This window comes from Phasianus colchicus, chromosome 8 (genome assembly GCF_987193195.1).
Source record: "Phasianus colchicus chromosome 8, bPhaCol1.hap1.1, whole genome shotgun sequence".
Lineage (NCBI taxonomy): Eukaryota > Metazoa > Chordata > Aves > Galliformes > Phasianidae > Phasianus > Phasianus colchicus.
Window position 1 is genome coordinate 30,994,134 of NC_143443.1, and position 17,351 is coordinate 31,011,484.

Here is a 17,351-nt window from a genome sequence, read left to right on the forward strand (position 1 = left end):
TGGTTATACTCTGTAAGTTGCTGCTCCAGGTTGGTGTCGAAGAGTGCAGTACTAAGTAGATTCTATTTCCAGTTCAGTGTATTCCAATGTTGAACATGTCAGCTGCATGCACAAATAAGATGAAGACAACAAGCACTACAGACAATTAGAATCTGCAGTGGAAAGGGGCTGAGGTGATCAGCAGATAGCATTTTTATTATTACTTCTTTCAGACTGTGGTGCTGAGGTCAAAGTTTTGACCTCATGTGGAGTCTCCTTTGGATGTACAGACAAACCTGAGCAACAATCTGGCCAAAAACCTTTCATCAGGCAGTATGGAAAAGATCAGGAAATATACTTTTCCAGTAGTGTTCTCAGCATTAATCACTTTGCCAAGATAGAATAAACGTGACAAAAATGTTCTGCAGTAGATTCCTCCAGTGTCCTGTGAATGCAGGTAGCTCCTGTATTTTTAATCATATCTCTTGGCATGCATGAAAAAGACAGTAATTAAAACTGAATCCTTGATGCTGAGAGGTGAGTTATTCACATGCGTGTTTTACATGTACAAAATACAGTAATACAATTAGTGCATTTATTTTGGAAAAAAAAACACATACAGAAAACCACTTTCTTAAAGAAGTACCTGTTGTGTGAAAGTTATTGGGGTATTCCAGCAAAACTCATAACTGTTTTTAGTGTCAGTGATCCAGTTTTGGCCAATGCAGCTTGAGAAAGGTAGAGAAAGTCTATTGAAAAGTGAGGGGATTGATCATTATAAAGCTCGGTTCTCCCTCTCCACAGTGAATAGGATCAAAATTCCAGCACGACTGAAGTTTGATATTAAGAAAAAGCCCTTTTATAAAGGTGTGGATATGGCAGCTTTGGAACAGACTATATCGTCAAGGTACAGTGTTGTCAGTGCTGCTGATTTAGAAAGACATTTATTATTTATGACAGGTGTAATTGATCCTGTCTTGGTGCAGGGATGTGGGCTCAGTGACCTCTTAAGGGCTCTATCAACCACATGTTTCTGTGATTGTATGACTGCCTTTAAAATTTGTGCTCGATGAGGGTTTTCCATTTGCTATGTTCTTTTGCCTCTCTGCTTGTCAAAATGAAAAATAGTCCATTCTGGCACAGGACTGTTCCAGATGCAACTGTCAGCCAGAAAGCTCAATGCTGTAAGAAAGCCACTTTGCACATGCATCCTTTAAGAGATTAGCTGAGCAGCCAGAATACCATTTCTAAACCCTCAGAAAATATGAAAACTACTTATTGAAGACAGTCACAACTTAATCAAAATAAGATGTTCATCTTATCCTCAGCATTTCCCTAGTATTCTGTGGTCAGTAAAACCTGAATAAATGGGTTTCTATTATTGTGCAAATGTGTGACATAGCTTCAACATAACCAAAGGTTTTACTGTGTAAGAAAATGGGGACTCAGGGTATCACGGAGAGACAATTGCAAAGATGAGTTTTGTTTTTTGATGTTGTTATTGGTGTAAAAGATCTCAAGGAACACACAGAAATGCCTTGTGTTACAGAAAGAAGAATAAACCATGTGCCAGAAAACCTTTTGTTCTACAAAACCTTTTGTCCTGACCAATCTAATGTAATAGATTGAAATCTTTTTCAAAATGGGATTAGAAATGTGCTTTGGCCTATGCTACTTAGAAGGCAGAGACTTAAAACAGCAAGAAGCAAATGTGCAAAGTTCCCTTTGACCTAGCTTCAAGCGCTGAAATTTAGATGATGTCATCGCAGTCCTGTGCCTATATACTATTTGTGTTCTACGTGTCAGATCAATCTATCCAAAGTCAAGAAACTTGTAATTACAAAGTGAACATAATCCAGCTTTGTTTTGTTTTCTTATCAGGCTGCGATCTAATTTGTGAGGCTAAAAAAATTCTCCCATTTCTTTGCCACTTACTGGACTCCTGTATTTGTCAGGTGGAAAACTTTTGTTTTGTAACTGGACTCACAAAATTCATTTAGAGGCAGCACCTGTACGTGAACTGACTGTGGGATGAACATGGCTATTTCCTTCTTTCAAATCCCTGTTTCACCATTGACATGCACCATTGTCTTTAAACAAATTGTTTAGCTATTCTGTCTCTGTTCCCTATTGGAAACTGAGATAGTGCTTCAGCAAGTGACATGGCTCTGTGATGCTACAGAATGCTGTTCAGTGAGTAAAAATTCTGCCACTTTTCTACAGACTGCAATAATTAGAATCTATCTTAAATTATGGTTTACTGTTTGACTTCCATTGACACACTTCTCTGTAAGACTTCCAGCAAGATGAACGAGCTGGGAAGTAATTTGTGTGCTGAGAGTTTTACTGTAAATTAAAAACATATCTGGTGGTGAAGAAATACCTCTGGAGAAAATTAACATGTCAATAATTCATCTCAGAGTTTGAGTTTACTATTTTGTTCTTGCCTTGCAAATACTTGTGATTAGCTTTTCTCTCATTAGAGGCAAGAAGTACTTCAGTATTTATGAAATGTTCAAATATAAAGTAGAAAAGACATGAGCAATTGTAGCAGTTGAATTTACCTCACTGTTTAGCAAAGTCATGGATTGTTTTTTACTCTCTGGCTATCTGTAAGGACAGAGTCCCAAATACAGATATGAGTTTTGTGGATAATATGTATATTAAGCAACATATGTTTGGTGTGAAATATTATTCATCATAACTTATTAATTTACATTCAATTACTTATTGAACGCATCTAAATCTTATGATTCCAGGTAAAGCTTTTGCAGACAGGCACAGATTGTTCTCCTGCTATGGCTCTTGTCCTGTTAAAAATCTCTAATGCTACATAACCAACATCGTGCAAAAATTAAAGGAGACATTTAATATATATTTTTTATGAGCTCTGAAGAGAATACATGTCAGGAAAGGAAAAATTATTAACAAGGGAAGCAACATCGAAGACAATAGCTTCTGTTTACTTAGTATCATTTTCAAGTTAGTTGAGAATCTGTTTGCAGGACCTGGTAACAAGACCTGGTTTACATTCACCCTTATGCTAGGACCCTCAGAATCCCATACAGGTACAAAAGCAGCTGCCTATTTAGAAGGAAGAAATTTTTGAAGAATCCAACTGCAACAGAATCACTGAAAAAGCCAAAAGATATTTCCACTTTGTAAGGCAATTTTTTCACTTCAGCAAGCAGGGAACAAATGCCTTTTTCCCAGCACCTGAGAACGTATCTGCTTGACAGTGATTATCGTCAGTAGGCAGGCACACAAAGTACAGTTTCTCGTGATGACACAGAAATGTGACGATTACATTTCTCTCAGCACCTGCCTTAGAGAATTCTATTAAATGCGTATTCTGCAAAATGGTGTCTTTCAATTATTTCTGAATAGATCTCACAATCTTCAGTGCAGCTTGTGGTGATCTGGCATTTCATAAACACGAACAGCTTCAAGAATGGGAAGAGTCTTCTGATATCATTCCCAAGTTGACCTAGATTTTTCAGAAAGGGAGAACTGAAAAACTGGAGCTTCCTTGTGAGTCTGGGACTGAAGGATGTAGTGTTCAAAATTGGGGATGATGAGCCAAACATCTGTAGTCACACTTCATTAAATGTACAAAGAACTCTTGATTAGAACATCAGTGGGTCACAAGAACTCAAAAAGTAGCTTTCTGTCTTGATATAATTTTAAGTGGGACTTACTTGAATTCATGTGGGCTTTGAAGGACAAGTTGTTTTGTTTTACTCTCAGGCAAAATAATAAAATAATATACCATATGAAAAGATGTGGCAAAACTTGGAATAGGAATGCAATCTTTTCCTAACTATTCTATTAGCAGGAGGGGATAACAAGCATAGTGTGATTAATAACCAGAAAAGAAGTTTCTGGGGATTTGGTGCTTCACAAGTAATTCTAAGTAGCTCCATGTAGTAGGTTTTATGCTGATAGAATTTTGATCCACATCTCCAGAAGCTGTAAACTAGCTTCAGTTCATTGCCTTCTATGAAATAACTCTGATTTATACCAGTTGAGAATAGTTATCTTGCTTTGTCAGAATTGCTGCTGCATAGTTTCATTGCAGTAGTTCTGCAAAGACAAGCAGCAGCAGCTGGGGCTCGTTTATAGTTGTATTAATGATGTAGCAGTGCAGTAGTGCAATGTGTTAGTGCAATGTCTTTTGCAATGGACTGCAGCTTACATTCAGTTTGCAGATGGCACAGCATTCTGGGGCTAGGGAGTTTAGCAAATGACGATCCTACTACTGCAAAACAGTACCATAGTTCCCAGCACACTTCCATTTCTCATTCTGGATAGTTGACAGAGCATGATTTTCCCAAGGAAAAGAGAATATACGTAGAATAATAAGGAATTTAGTCACTTATTTCACAGCTTCAGTGGATTGTTAGAAGAAAGTGGCAGCACTTTTTTTGGCCTTCATTAGTATCTTTTTTTTTTTTTAACATTCTTGCAGCTGTGTGTGGTCTAGTAGTTACTCATAAGAAGACACCTATGCTTCCAGACTTCATTTTGTGAACCATACTAGATTAATCAATTTACCTTGATGAAAACTAGATCAGTCAGTCTCCTCCAAAGCATCAAACTCAACTGTGGGTACAATGGCATGTAATGAGTAGTGACAGAACACAAGGTACTGCAGTCAAGTCAAATGTAATTATCTGACTAAATCCAGCATGTGTTACTGCCTTGAACTGATGTAGTAAGCTACATACATTTCATTTACTCCACCACAAACCATAAAATGTGTTAATAAAAACAATAGTGATAGACCTACATTACATGCAGATAGCATGTCCAAAGAGCCATGGGATTGTTTTACCAGTTTCCTATCCCTGTGTCTAAGTTCAATCCCTTTACTTTAGACCATTATTATGTTAGGTGTAATGAGAAAAAATGAGATCATTTCCTGACATACAAGACTACCTGGGAGTTTGTGCATGACCTCATGTGGAGCTCCAGTCAGTGCAAACCACATTTATGCTTCACTTCAACAGAGAAATTATTGTTACTTCTCAGTAGATAGCTAATACAGCTGGTAAATGGCTAAGGTTTTAGTATATCCTTACAAGGTATTAAGACAAAATCAATACTAAAATGCTCTAGAACTATTCCTTTCTTTTGCTTTGCTGATGATAAACATTCTTTGGCTATTAAGCATCATTCTCCATGGTGTCCTGTTCTTGCTTCTCCTGAAACACTCAGGTATTCTTATTCCTTTGATCCAAAGCTAGAAATAAATGTAGAAGAGCTATACTTCCAAAATCTCCACAGATATTCACTCACTCTGAGTTTTTCCCTAATCAGCCTTGACTGTATTTTTTCTGTGCCCTGTTTTAACTGGGATGCATGTGAATCCCAAACGAAGAGACTACAGCTTTTAATTACTGTAGGTAATGTAGGATCTAACAATCTATGTTAAGGCTTCCACCTGAATACAAACCAATAAGGTTTCATGCTATTCTCTCTCCAGGGGACATTGAGGCATGGGTTCTTCATAAACCTTATTTTCACTGTTATATCACTGCCTCAGTTATATAAGAATGGTCTATAAATACCAAGCTATAGTTTTTCAGTATAAACTCCTTTAAGGTGTTCAAATTAACACCTGTCAAGAAATGAACTTTAGTAGCCAAAGTGAATGAAAGGAGATGACAAGAATTAATGAAGTACTGTACTTAAAACAATGCTTAGAACCCTTAAATTCTTGAGAGGCTCAAGGTAGGTGAGATGCCTCTTCTCAGTTGTTGTTTTAACTCGCAGCTTATTGTGTGTAAATTAGTTGTATCTGATTCACTATTTGATGCACAGAAGAACAAATGAGAGATTTTCTGGACTGGATATTCATTGCTTGGTCCTTGTGTATTGTATTGTGTGTCTCTTTCATAATTACAAAGACATGCCTATGTTAGAAATCTTCCAAAAATAGCTCTTCAAGCATAGTTCCAGTATAGGTTATACTAAATAGGAAAAAGGCATTTTAAAGCTGAATTAAAGAGCTTAGCATGGTAATTACTCTTGACTAGCAATTTTGGTAAACTTCCAAATGTAGAAAAATCCTAAGAGTTCAATAAAACAGCACTACTGAATGTTTATTGGAGTTGCTCCATTAAAGTAATCATGATTGTTACTCTTTAGGACTGTATCTGTCTTGGTTTATTTCTTATTTGTGGGATACGCTTCACTCTGAGCTTAACTACCCCTTTAATATGAAAAGCAAAAACATTATAATGCCATCTAGAAGTGGGATGAGATTTATCTGGTGCCAAAACAGGCAGTTTTGTGGCACGGGGTGGAAGTTGTTGGGAGATACAAATCTGGGATGTCTGTGAGGTCTGGGGCACTGGCATGGAGCTGACCTCCAGTGCCTCCAAGGTTGATCACTGCATTTGTCTTTTGCACCTGGCTTTATTGCTCGCATGCTTTATCAAAGCATTAGTTGCCTTGAGAATTATGAATTAGAGAGAGAATTTGCAGTCATACTCAGACTTTTAAAAATTGCTTTTGCAAAAAGGGAGATGAAATAAAAGATTCTTCTCAGTCGTAAGACGTCTCCCAGAATGCTGAAGTGTACATCAATTGACTTTTAGTTTCAGATCATTGCTGCATCTGTAAACATGTTGGATTCACTAGTTTGCAGATGATAGTTTTTCATTAAAAAAGCAATATAGTTTTTTCAATTGAACAGACACTCTTAAACGCTGATTATCTTCATTTCATCACTTTCTAAATGAAAACATAGTTTTAACCTGAAAATAAAAAATGTTTCATTTAGAAGATACTGAAACCGAAGCCTTTTTAAGAGTTTGTTGTATCTTGAATGAATTACGTGCTGAAAATGAAAGAATTCCCTGGAACTTTTAGTTCTACTTCTAATTTTGCACAGTCTGCCTTTTATAAGAAAAAATCAAGACAAAAAATGTTCTAAAACTGTCAATCAGTGCTGTTGTTTCTTGGACTTAATGTTTATTATGCCTGTGGGCCAGATTCTGAGAGGGAATCTTGACTAAGCTGTGATCATCCTAGTGGATGTGATTCACTCCTGACCGCAGGACAATGCCCTCCATAATAGTGACAGGAGTGATTAATATGCAAGGCACTGCCTACTGAAAACCATGCATTGCAGCATATTTAGGTCATAATTGGAAGAAGGGTATCTTCTATAAATTTCTGTGTGAAGGTAAATGAGGAGGAATAGTCTTAGGAGTTGTATGTGATTTAATTGGCAATGCACTGATTAACATTAGTGCATTAATATATAGCCACCCTTCAAAATTCATAATCACCCTGATACTCTACTTCTGTTGTGGTTCAATTACATCCGTCTCTCATCACAAACTTTATTTTTCATTACAATTATTATTTTTTAATACTTACATTGTGTTCTGAGAGAAGAAATCCCACTGGGGATAGAACCATGGGTACTGCTGTCTGATGACACCACAGCTGCATTTTCAAAATGTGGCTCCCCTGGCAGGGGTAAGCTACCACCTGCTGCAGAGCATTGTGAAGCTGTGGGACGCAGCTGGAGCATCTTGTGATAAATGGTTCTCCTGGTTTCCTGTAATGGCAGGGGAATTCCTTTGGAAAGTGTTTCTTCACTGAAATAAGTTTGTTAAATTTTGTTCTTTTTGCACTGTTAGGCAACAACAGAAAGGGTAGGAGAGCTATATTTTGTTTTCCTATTTTGTTAACAACACTCTGAAGTAACAGACTCTTTAAAGCAAGTGCAATAAAAGCTTGCCAGAGTAATCAGAGAATGTATTTTTTTTGTAACTGCTGGCAGAAGTGAAACAGAGCCAAGTAGGATTTCTTCCACCTACTTCAGCTGAAGAAATAAAACCGCACCAGAGCTGTTCTCCCATGAGAAATTGAAAAGACTCCACTTTTCAACAGAACATGAAGGTAAATTAGTCAGTGGAGTTCTATAATACATAATGATAAAAGATGGTGGAATAGCTATTGGTTTGGAATCTGATAAGACAAGTTCCCTTTTGTATGAAATAAAATACTTTAGTGTTGAATGGCATTTAATAGTGTTTAACCTAATGTATGATTTTTTCCAAGGTATTTTCATAATATGAGCTTATGTTCTTCTGGTTTAATTATTTTTGCCAGCTTGACAAGCTTATCTGAGAACTAGAAGAGTCTAAAGGATTTAGCATATATCAAACAAAGTGTGTCTGTGAGCCTGTCTGTATGCAGGTAACAGAATTAATGACACTTTAGATGGGTCTGGAAGATTACATTTGATAACCTCTCTGACTTCACAATGGAAAACCCATCATTTTCATTGAGTTCTAGCAGTGCATGGTCTGGACCTGTTATGCTAAGAATTCCATAATTAAATGGAGGTTTAATGTCTTTAAACAACTGGAACTCAAGTAACTATATGTTTTTAATGATCTTCATAAATATTTATAACGTGACATTAAAGTGTACAGCCAAAAAAGAGTGAAAAAAAGCAGTTTCCTTTTGCTTCACTTGAAGGAACTGTGTAATAACTTGGAGACCCTATCTGCTGCAGTTTTGTACCTTTCTTGCATAGTAAATTGGAAGTGATTACAATAGCATTAGTGAAATTACACGAGTGTGAAAGCAGAAATATGAAATCTTTTTGTTGCACCACATTTTATTGGCTGTGCTCAGTCTGCACTTCGCCATCAGAATGGCAAATGTGCGTGGATGGAATAGGAGCAGAGAGAAAGCAGGTTGTAAGGCAAGGTTAAGCCACTGCTTGCTCATGGGCTGGAGAGTACTAACGTTTTCTTATTTTTATGGATGTGGTGCAGTGTTTAAGAGATACACACAGAAATCTTTTTAACAAGATCCATCTCCTGTTCAGAAAGTGAGAAACCCTTGCTTTGCTTAAATTGAGGCAGTGAAGTTAATGAAACTTTACTCATTTAAAACTGCTGTGATTGAAGGAAGGGGTATGGCACAGAGTTTTCAGCTCTGGTCATAGCTTTAAGCTGGGCTGATTGTTTCTTATAGTGAAAAAGCTTTATTTTATATGGTAATAACCATTCTAGCTGTGTTTGTGTGGTTGTAGATGCATAAATTGGATAGTTTCCTCTGTTTCCTCTCTATGGCAAACAACAAAGACAATTATATTAGGCATTTATGAGTATTTATGAGCACCTTGCTTTTAGATAGTTGTATAAGTAGCTTATGAGATTGACTTAAAAACATTTAGCCAAAGACTCACTGAATACAAAGAAAAGTTTTGAAAAAGCTGTCCCAGTTCTGCTTGTATCCTCTTACCTAAATCTTGGTCTTTCCCTGCAAGTTTTATTAAATTCATTTCAAAGCTCATTCCAAGCCTGGAATTAAGACAGGAAGACAGAAAACTAATGCATTGTATGTCATAGTGTAGGAGACTCATCTACAGCTACGGCCAACTTGACAGCCCATTTTCTCCACCACCTTAAGGTGTTTTCCTGCTGGGAACAATGCCTTGGCATCAGGAAGCAGCATTCACACTTAATGAGTTTTCATTGTATCTTGAAAAACGCCTGTTTGTTTCTGCTTTTTTGCTTCCATTAGAAATAATAGATCTGATCTCTTATCTTGTGATGTATATTTGGGTTTCCTTGCCATAACTGCTAGGTTAACAACTGACTTAAGAAATGAGTCTGTTTCTCCCTATAAATGCTCCCACTGCATCACTGCTGTTAAATGGCAGACCATGTTGCAGTATTAATTGCTTCCCAGATGAAAGTGAAATACTTGTTGTGGTTGGAAACATGCAGCAGATGATCATAGTTTCACAAAGTACAAGTCCTTGTCTTGACTGGTAACAAGTTTCTCAGCAATATTTTTCCACTCTGATTTGTTAAGCCTTGCTATAGTTGCCTAAGTTTCATCTTTAAAGTGGATGCAATTGTAGAGATACACGTAATATTCTCCTACTGGAAAAAGAAGAACAGATTTATTAACACAAGAGAAATCCTGCTCTGTCATATGAGAGATGAATAACAGCACAATTTGATTTGTTTTAATCACAGAATCACAGAATGGCCAGGCTTGGAAGGGACCTCAAGGATCACGAATTTTCAGCCCCCCTGCCACTTGCAGGGCTACCAACCTCCTCATTTAATGCTAGACCAGGCTGCCCAGGGCCCCATCCAATCTGGCCTTGAACACCTCCAGGGATGGACGGGACATCCACAACTTCTCTGGGCAGCTGTTCCAGCACCTCACCACTCTCTCTGTAAAGAATTTCCCCCTGACATCCAACCTAAATCTCCCCTCCCTCAACTTAAAACCATTTCCCCTTGTCCTGCAGTTATCTACCTTTCAAAGAGTTGATTCCCCTCCTGTTTGTAGGCTCCCTTTAGGTACTGAAAGGCTGCAATGAGGTCACCCTGCAGCCTTTTCTCCAGGTTGAAAGCTCCTTTCAGCCTGTCCTCATAGGGAAGGTGCTCCAGTCCCCTGATCATCTTCGTGGCCCTCCTCTGGACCCTCCAGCAGCTCCCTGTCTTTCTTGTACTGGGGGCTCCACACTTGGACGCAGTTCTCCAGATGGGGCCTCACAAGAGCAGAGTAGAGGGGAACAATCACCTCCCTGCCCCTGCTGGCCACCCCTCTTTTGATGGAGCCCAGGATCCCATTTGCCTTCCGAGCCACAAGGGCACACTGCTGGCTCATGTTAAGGTTTTCATCCATCAAGACCCCCAGGTCCTTCTCCACAGGGCTGCTCTCAAGGACTGCTCCTTCCAGTCTGTGTGGATGCCTGGGATTCCTCCGGCCCAAGTGCAAAACTCTGCACTTTGCCGTGTTGAACCTCATCAGGTTCACCCAGGCCCACTTTTCTAGCCTCTCGAGGTCCCTCTGAATGGCATCCCTTCCTTCATCCATGTCGACCGCACCACTCAGCTTGGTGTTGTCAGCAAACTTGCTGAGGGTGCACTCGATTCTGTCATTGATAAAGATGTTAAAGAGCACCTGAGAACCTGAATTACGTTACTGTTTCAAATTTCTGGTGTGGTTATGCAAGGAGAGAAGTATTTTCCAAAGTTTTTGACACAGCCAATGAAAACTGCATCTTTAACAAAACCTGTGTGAGCTTCCTATGGTGTACTGTAGTTAAAACTCTACGAAAGCTGAGCTTTAAAATCGAGCTGACTGATCATGTTTAATTTAAATGTCTTAATGGGTATATTTTAAATAGAACATGGGTACATGAATGAATCTGGTTTTTCTTTGTATAAAGTGTGTCAAAATCTCTATGACTTTGCTCCCCAAAAGCATACAAGCAGGCTACGTGCTAACAATTCCACTGAAGTCAGCAATATGAATTACTTGCTTGAATTACCTGTTTGCATTGAAAGCTCTTTTGCACCAGAACAAAAACATTCTGATGGATGATGAATATTTCCCTATCCTCTCATTCTTTTGGGACACAACAACAATCTTTTTTCCTTCTGCATCTGGCATAGTGTATTCAAAGATCCCAGTCTGTGTGAGAATTAGTTCCAACTAGAGCAAAGTAGGGCATTACTTACACCAGTGGGGATAATGAAACGGCTGGATGTGTTAAATCATAGTAAATTAGGTCATTTTTTGCCATTAATTTCAGTTTTAATCTAATTTTGGATCATCTAGCAGATTCTGTTTCTCTGTATGCTTCCTAGAACAAGATACTATCCAAACTTTGAGCAGAGTTATTTGAAAACATTTAGTGAACACCAACAAATTTTAGGGGATAACTACATATTTGGAATCGTGAAATTTTCCATCTCCCTTCTGTTTTGCTAGATCAGCCTTTTTGATGAGAAAAAGGTGTTGAAAAATTGTGAAAATGTTTTAGTTTTATGTTTCATGATTGAAGTGGTCCTTTTTCTATGACTCGGTGAATGGAAAAATGGAACACTTTTTTTTTGAAGTTGTCAGCATGTAAGAATTCCTTTAAAGTTTGATACTGACTTTTGTTTTCTGTCATCCTTGATTAAACAGTTCTTCTTGAAATGTATTAGTTTGCAAAATGGACAGAGCTGATACTGGAAGAAGGTAATCATTAGGTCTTTACATGGAACACGCATTTATGGAAACTCATGAAGCTGAGTTGTGGTCTGCTGTTTCAATGCTAACTGCATGTTATGGCTAATTTTCAAATTCCTGGCCAAAAGAGGTTTTAATGGGCTTCTGACATGTCTTTTGATAGTCACTGTCAAGCTGCGGCAGGAATTGAGACTAGTCCACACTGTGATTAGGGGTATGAAATTCTGACTCCTGTCTCTTTTTGGACTTGATTCTACTGAAACATCATGGACTTCAATCATTTAGAAACATACCAGACCTGAAATATAGCTATAAAAATAGATGAAGAATCATTGTTAAATATATAGAAGTAGGAGAATATGAAAATGGAATTATTTTGATAAGAACTAAGCCATAAATTTGGCTTCAGACTTTCAAAACAACAATGTAATAAATACTTATGAAAATGCAATACTGATGAAAATGCAACTTACTGCATTCATTTTGCCCTTCACCTTGGCTCATTTCTTGTCCTTCCAGGCATCTGCTGCTCTTCAGGAAGTGCCTTAGAAATACTCATTTGCAAACATGGGGAAAAGTCTATCAATGTTTGCTCTGATTTCACAGCTGTTCCCAAACACGGAAGAGGAAATACTGCTGTTAATTTCTGTTCTATATCAGCAAACATTGTCTATATTAATGAGATTAATTAGTCATTTAGTAGTTAAGCAGATTAATTAGATGCTATCTTCATTTTTGTGTGTTAATGAATATTTTATATTATGCATTATATATATATAATTTTCAGCATGTTTCTTTCCTGGTGCTTCTGTTTAAAAAAATATTAATAGCTCAAAATTTTTATTAATAGCTCAGTGGCACACATTCCAAGCAATAATTCCAAGATTCAGTTTGTTTCATATCATCTGCTATCAACTGTTCTTGCGTGGATTCCTTTCCTTTTCTTCCATCTACTAAATTGTACTCAGGTAAACTTTTCTCCAGACACTAAGAAGTATTCAGGGTCTCTATCTGTAGTTTGACGCCAATTGATTCGGTTTTATTTATAGAGACATCTGAGTTCATACAGTTCTGATTCCCTTACTATGGGGTCCAACAGGTCCTGCACTGTTTTCTCAAAAGAGCTTTGCTAGATTTTCATTTTGGAGTATCTCTCCTCTTCAAAATTTTGAGTCTTATTCAGGCATAGCAAATACTCAGGAATGCATTAGTAGCTGAAAGCATAGCAAACTACGATCTAAGTGTTTAGCTTGCACTAAAGAAATAGGAACTGTACAGAGTTTATAGAATGGGTCTGCTGCACAAAGTCTTATGAGAAGTGGCTGGGAGAACTGTAATTGTTTTGTCTGGAAAAGAGGAGGCTCTGGGGAGATCTGATAGCTCTCCACAACTACTAGAAATGAGGTTGTGACGAGGTAGGAGTTGGTCTCTTCTCCCACATAACAGGAGTTAGGACTAGTGGTAATGGACTCAAGTTGTGCCAAGGGAGGTGTACATTAGATATTAGGAAAGATTTCTATTCTGAAAGAGTGTTCAGGTGCTGGAACAGACTGCCCAGGGAGGTGGTTGAGTCACTATCCCTGGAGAGGTTCAAGAAGTGTTTAGATGTTGTGCTGAGGGACAGGGTTTAGTGGGGGGATGTTGGTTGTGGATGGATTGTTGGATTAGATGATTTTGGACGGCTTTTCCAGTTTTGGTGATTTTATAATGATTCTGATGTGACAAACTCTTGGAATAGTTAGACATAATCTAAGAAATGGAAGAAAAGTGTAACTACGAAGTGAGATTTAGAGGCTACTGTTCCCATTTTGATGCTTTTTGGGCACAAATGATAGAGCTGCCAGTGCTTTTACGCTGATAGAAATCCAGAGCTTTGATACACAATTTGCTAAATCTTAGGAAGTCGATCTATTCCCAGAAACATATAAAGCTCATTACCTGTGTGCGTCCATTCTATTTTTATAATTTGAAAAATAGCTTAATTACTTTTTGGATAAATATATAAAATATTAAAGAGAATGTTAGCTGTTCTCAAAAAGTCAGCATATTCTTCCCTCCTGTTCCCCAAAGCAAAGAGTGCTGATAAATGAGTTTCATTAGTCGGTGTAGCACTATGACAGAAGGGCCTCCAGCACCTCATCCTCATAGCCACAGCCTAGTCTTAGACTGCTTTGCTCCATACATAATGAATCTAAACTGACCTTCCTAGTTTCCATGCAAACTTGGGGAGAAACTCTCCATCTTAGTGAGTGACAACTTGCTAATAGATCTTACTTAGGTTAATGAGAAGGCTGTTATTTTCCATCAGCCTTTTGTATACAATGAAAAAATTCTTGATTTTTTTTTTTCAATTTGAATATTCTCAAAATGAGTGTAAATGGTGGAAAGCTAGTGTACTGTTTTGTCTTGAAACTGTTCTTTATACATTATTTTTATTGCTACTACAGATGTTGGTAGATGCAAGCCTACACCTTTCCAAGATTTCTTGAGTAATCTTGTGTATGTGATTTGGAATCCCTTCTCTATTTATTTTAATGGCAGTAGAGATTTATTAATGATGTTTTGAAAGGCATAGTTTAAAAAAATTTAACATTGTGAGACAAAAATGTAGCTTTTAAAACTTTATATCTGGTGCATTTGTTTGCAATCACTTAATCACATGTGATAACAATGAGGATGGTCTTGATAGCGATGATTTTCCAAAGAGAGGAGTACCTTCAGTGTGACGCATGAAGTCAAGTGGGAGTCTCAGCAAGAGCCCCCAGCTGCAGGGTTCTCCCCTGCTCAGATCCTCAGGCTTGAGATTTATTTGCGGACTTCGCTGAGGCTTTCTGCAGATTCAAGGGTCCAGTGCATGGACTTCAATCCCCTAACTTTAGGTAAAAGCTTCTCTGAACGAGGGTGTTTATACCACATTCTTGATTGGATTTCACTTAGATCTTGGCCTGTTTTTATAGGAAGAAGTGTGCAAAATCAATTGTATTGTTATTTCACTTAGTTCATAGGCTGCTAGACCTAGAGAAACAAGCAATCACGGAAAAAGAGAAATTGAAAAGAATCTTGAAGTTGTCTCTACCTGGGAGAGTTCAAAATGGCCTCATTTTTTGTCTTTCCCATTAATATGTTTGCAATATTTAATCAATATTTAATTGATTTTATTACTCAAAATTGCTACTAAGTTGTTTCTACTTTTCTAAATTCATAACTAATTTGCAAGTACATTTCACTTATTTAAACTGCATTTCTAATTATTAGGATAAATAATTTCTTCTGGTGAAGATTATAATTCTATATTTATTTCCATTAAGGGCACTTCTCTTTTGAGCTGTTAATAGATTTTTCCACCTAAATATAATCTTTTTGGAAATTTATTCAACACATTTTGGGTTTAATGGACTCCTCTGGATCCAAAACATTCATCATAGAATGCAGTAGGGCAAAGAGTCTTAAGTCAGTCTGCAATGGAAGTATTTTGAAGAAAAGCTAGGAAATCCACTGCACGTACCCACTTAAATTAATGCTCTCAAATGTCAGGGTTGCTGAGAAGCTGTATTTTTTTTTGGGTGTTTCTGACTCAAAGTGGTGTTTTGGATTCTGAAACAAAAATAAGTTTTATTCAGGAAGGTAATTGTCCCTTCAAATGGAAACCTCTACTTTTTGATCAGCATTGCTTCTTATCTTGATTTGATGCTGTAGTATAATTCTTTCTGATTTACTCAGACTGAATTAACATACAAACAAACAAAAATCCAGAGAGAGCAATGCAGTGAGTCTTGTTATTTTCCTGGCTGTGAAAATAGCAATATACTAAATCTAGAAACAGACTGGCATAAAAAAAACTGCAATGCACTAAATGAAAAATGAAATCAGATGACTAACTCAGGGAGAAGGAAAAAACCAAAATGTTGTTTTATGTTTTCTAACACTTCTAATTAATTTGGTGTTTTGCTCTATGCAACGTTTATTGCAGTTTATTCATTTGGGATTAAAAGCAATACCGCATCGTCTTATCACACTCTACTGTTGTTGGTATTCAATTCTAATACAGTAACATCAGGATAAGATCATGAGCACAGATTTTTGCCAAGAACAGGAGACTAAGTACAGTTCCTAGGGAAAAAAAGGATGAGGTATAGCTGTTGTCAAGAGAACCCGAGGGACTGAACTGGGTATTCGCATTCTTTCTGTCTCTGCTGCTTCCCTCCCAGTGTTTTGCCCTTTGTCCTTAATCATGATTTGCTTTTACTTAATTGCTTTCTGTGATGAATATAAATTCAATCACCTCCTAACAGAATCTTCTGATCCAAAGCCAGAGATGGCTGTAACAGAGCAGAAACCATGCATTGCTAAGTAAAAGCTGAAAAGGCCAAGTTTACCTGAGAGAGACACAAATCATACCCAGATTGAACTATAATCAGAATTTTCAGAACAATGAGAACATCTAAATTTGTCTCTAGTTAAGGAAAATAGGATTTTCAGCAGATTTTGAGTACCTGTATCCCTCACTGGATTTTGAAATGTCAGAACGCACTCAGGAGATCTTGCTAAAAAAAATTCCACCTCCAGTCATGCCCAGATTTCAAAATGTATTTATGTCCATGAGAAGTATGCAGTTTCACTCTGTGCTAAATGAAAAAAAATGAGCTGGTAATTAGGGAGTTTTCTACAGGTAATCAGATTGGATTTTTTTTTTTTTTTTTAAGATTTCCAACTTCTGGGCTAAAGATGGCAGCTGGAACAGGATGCTGTGTTTTTTTTTTGTTTGTTTGTTTGTTTTTTTGTTTGTTTTTTAATGTATGGAAATAAATACTGAAACAAAGAAATTATGAAAAGCTGCAGACAATGGATCATAAATAATCAACTCTAAGGGTAACTAGGTTTCCTGGGCAGTGCTGGAAGTGCTTAGTAGAAAAGTAAGGCAGTAAGCTGAATGGGGAGCTGCTGGTAACTAGTTGGTAGAGACAATAAGTAAGGGGGCATCTCTGCTTTTAGTCTCTCACTTAAGTGTTTATGATCATGAACTTAAGTCACTTTTTTTTATATAGTTTAATCATAAAGCATTTTGAAGGTGTGTTCCTTGACTGTCAGGAAGATTTCTCAGAGGTCTATGGGTAATTATTGTACAGGCCTTAATCTGCTCTGGCTGTAGGGTTTGATAAAGTTAAGTATTTGCTGGTTTGGAATGAAATAAAGATATCCACAATTGAGTCTAGAGCTTATGGGTTAGAGTGCTCTCAGGGCATTGCAGAGATTGGAGTCTGAGATGCATCTCAGAGATTCAGTGAATATTGAATCAGATTCACTACAGAGTAGCTCCAGCAGAAAAAAACAAGGATAGAGCTAAGTCACTCCATGAT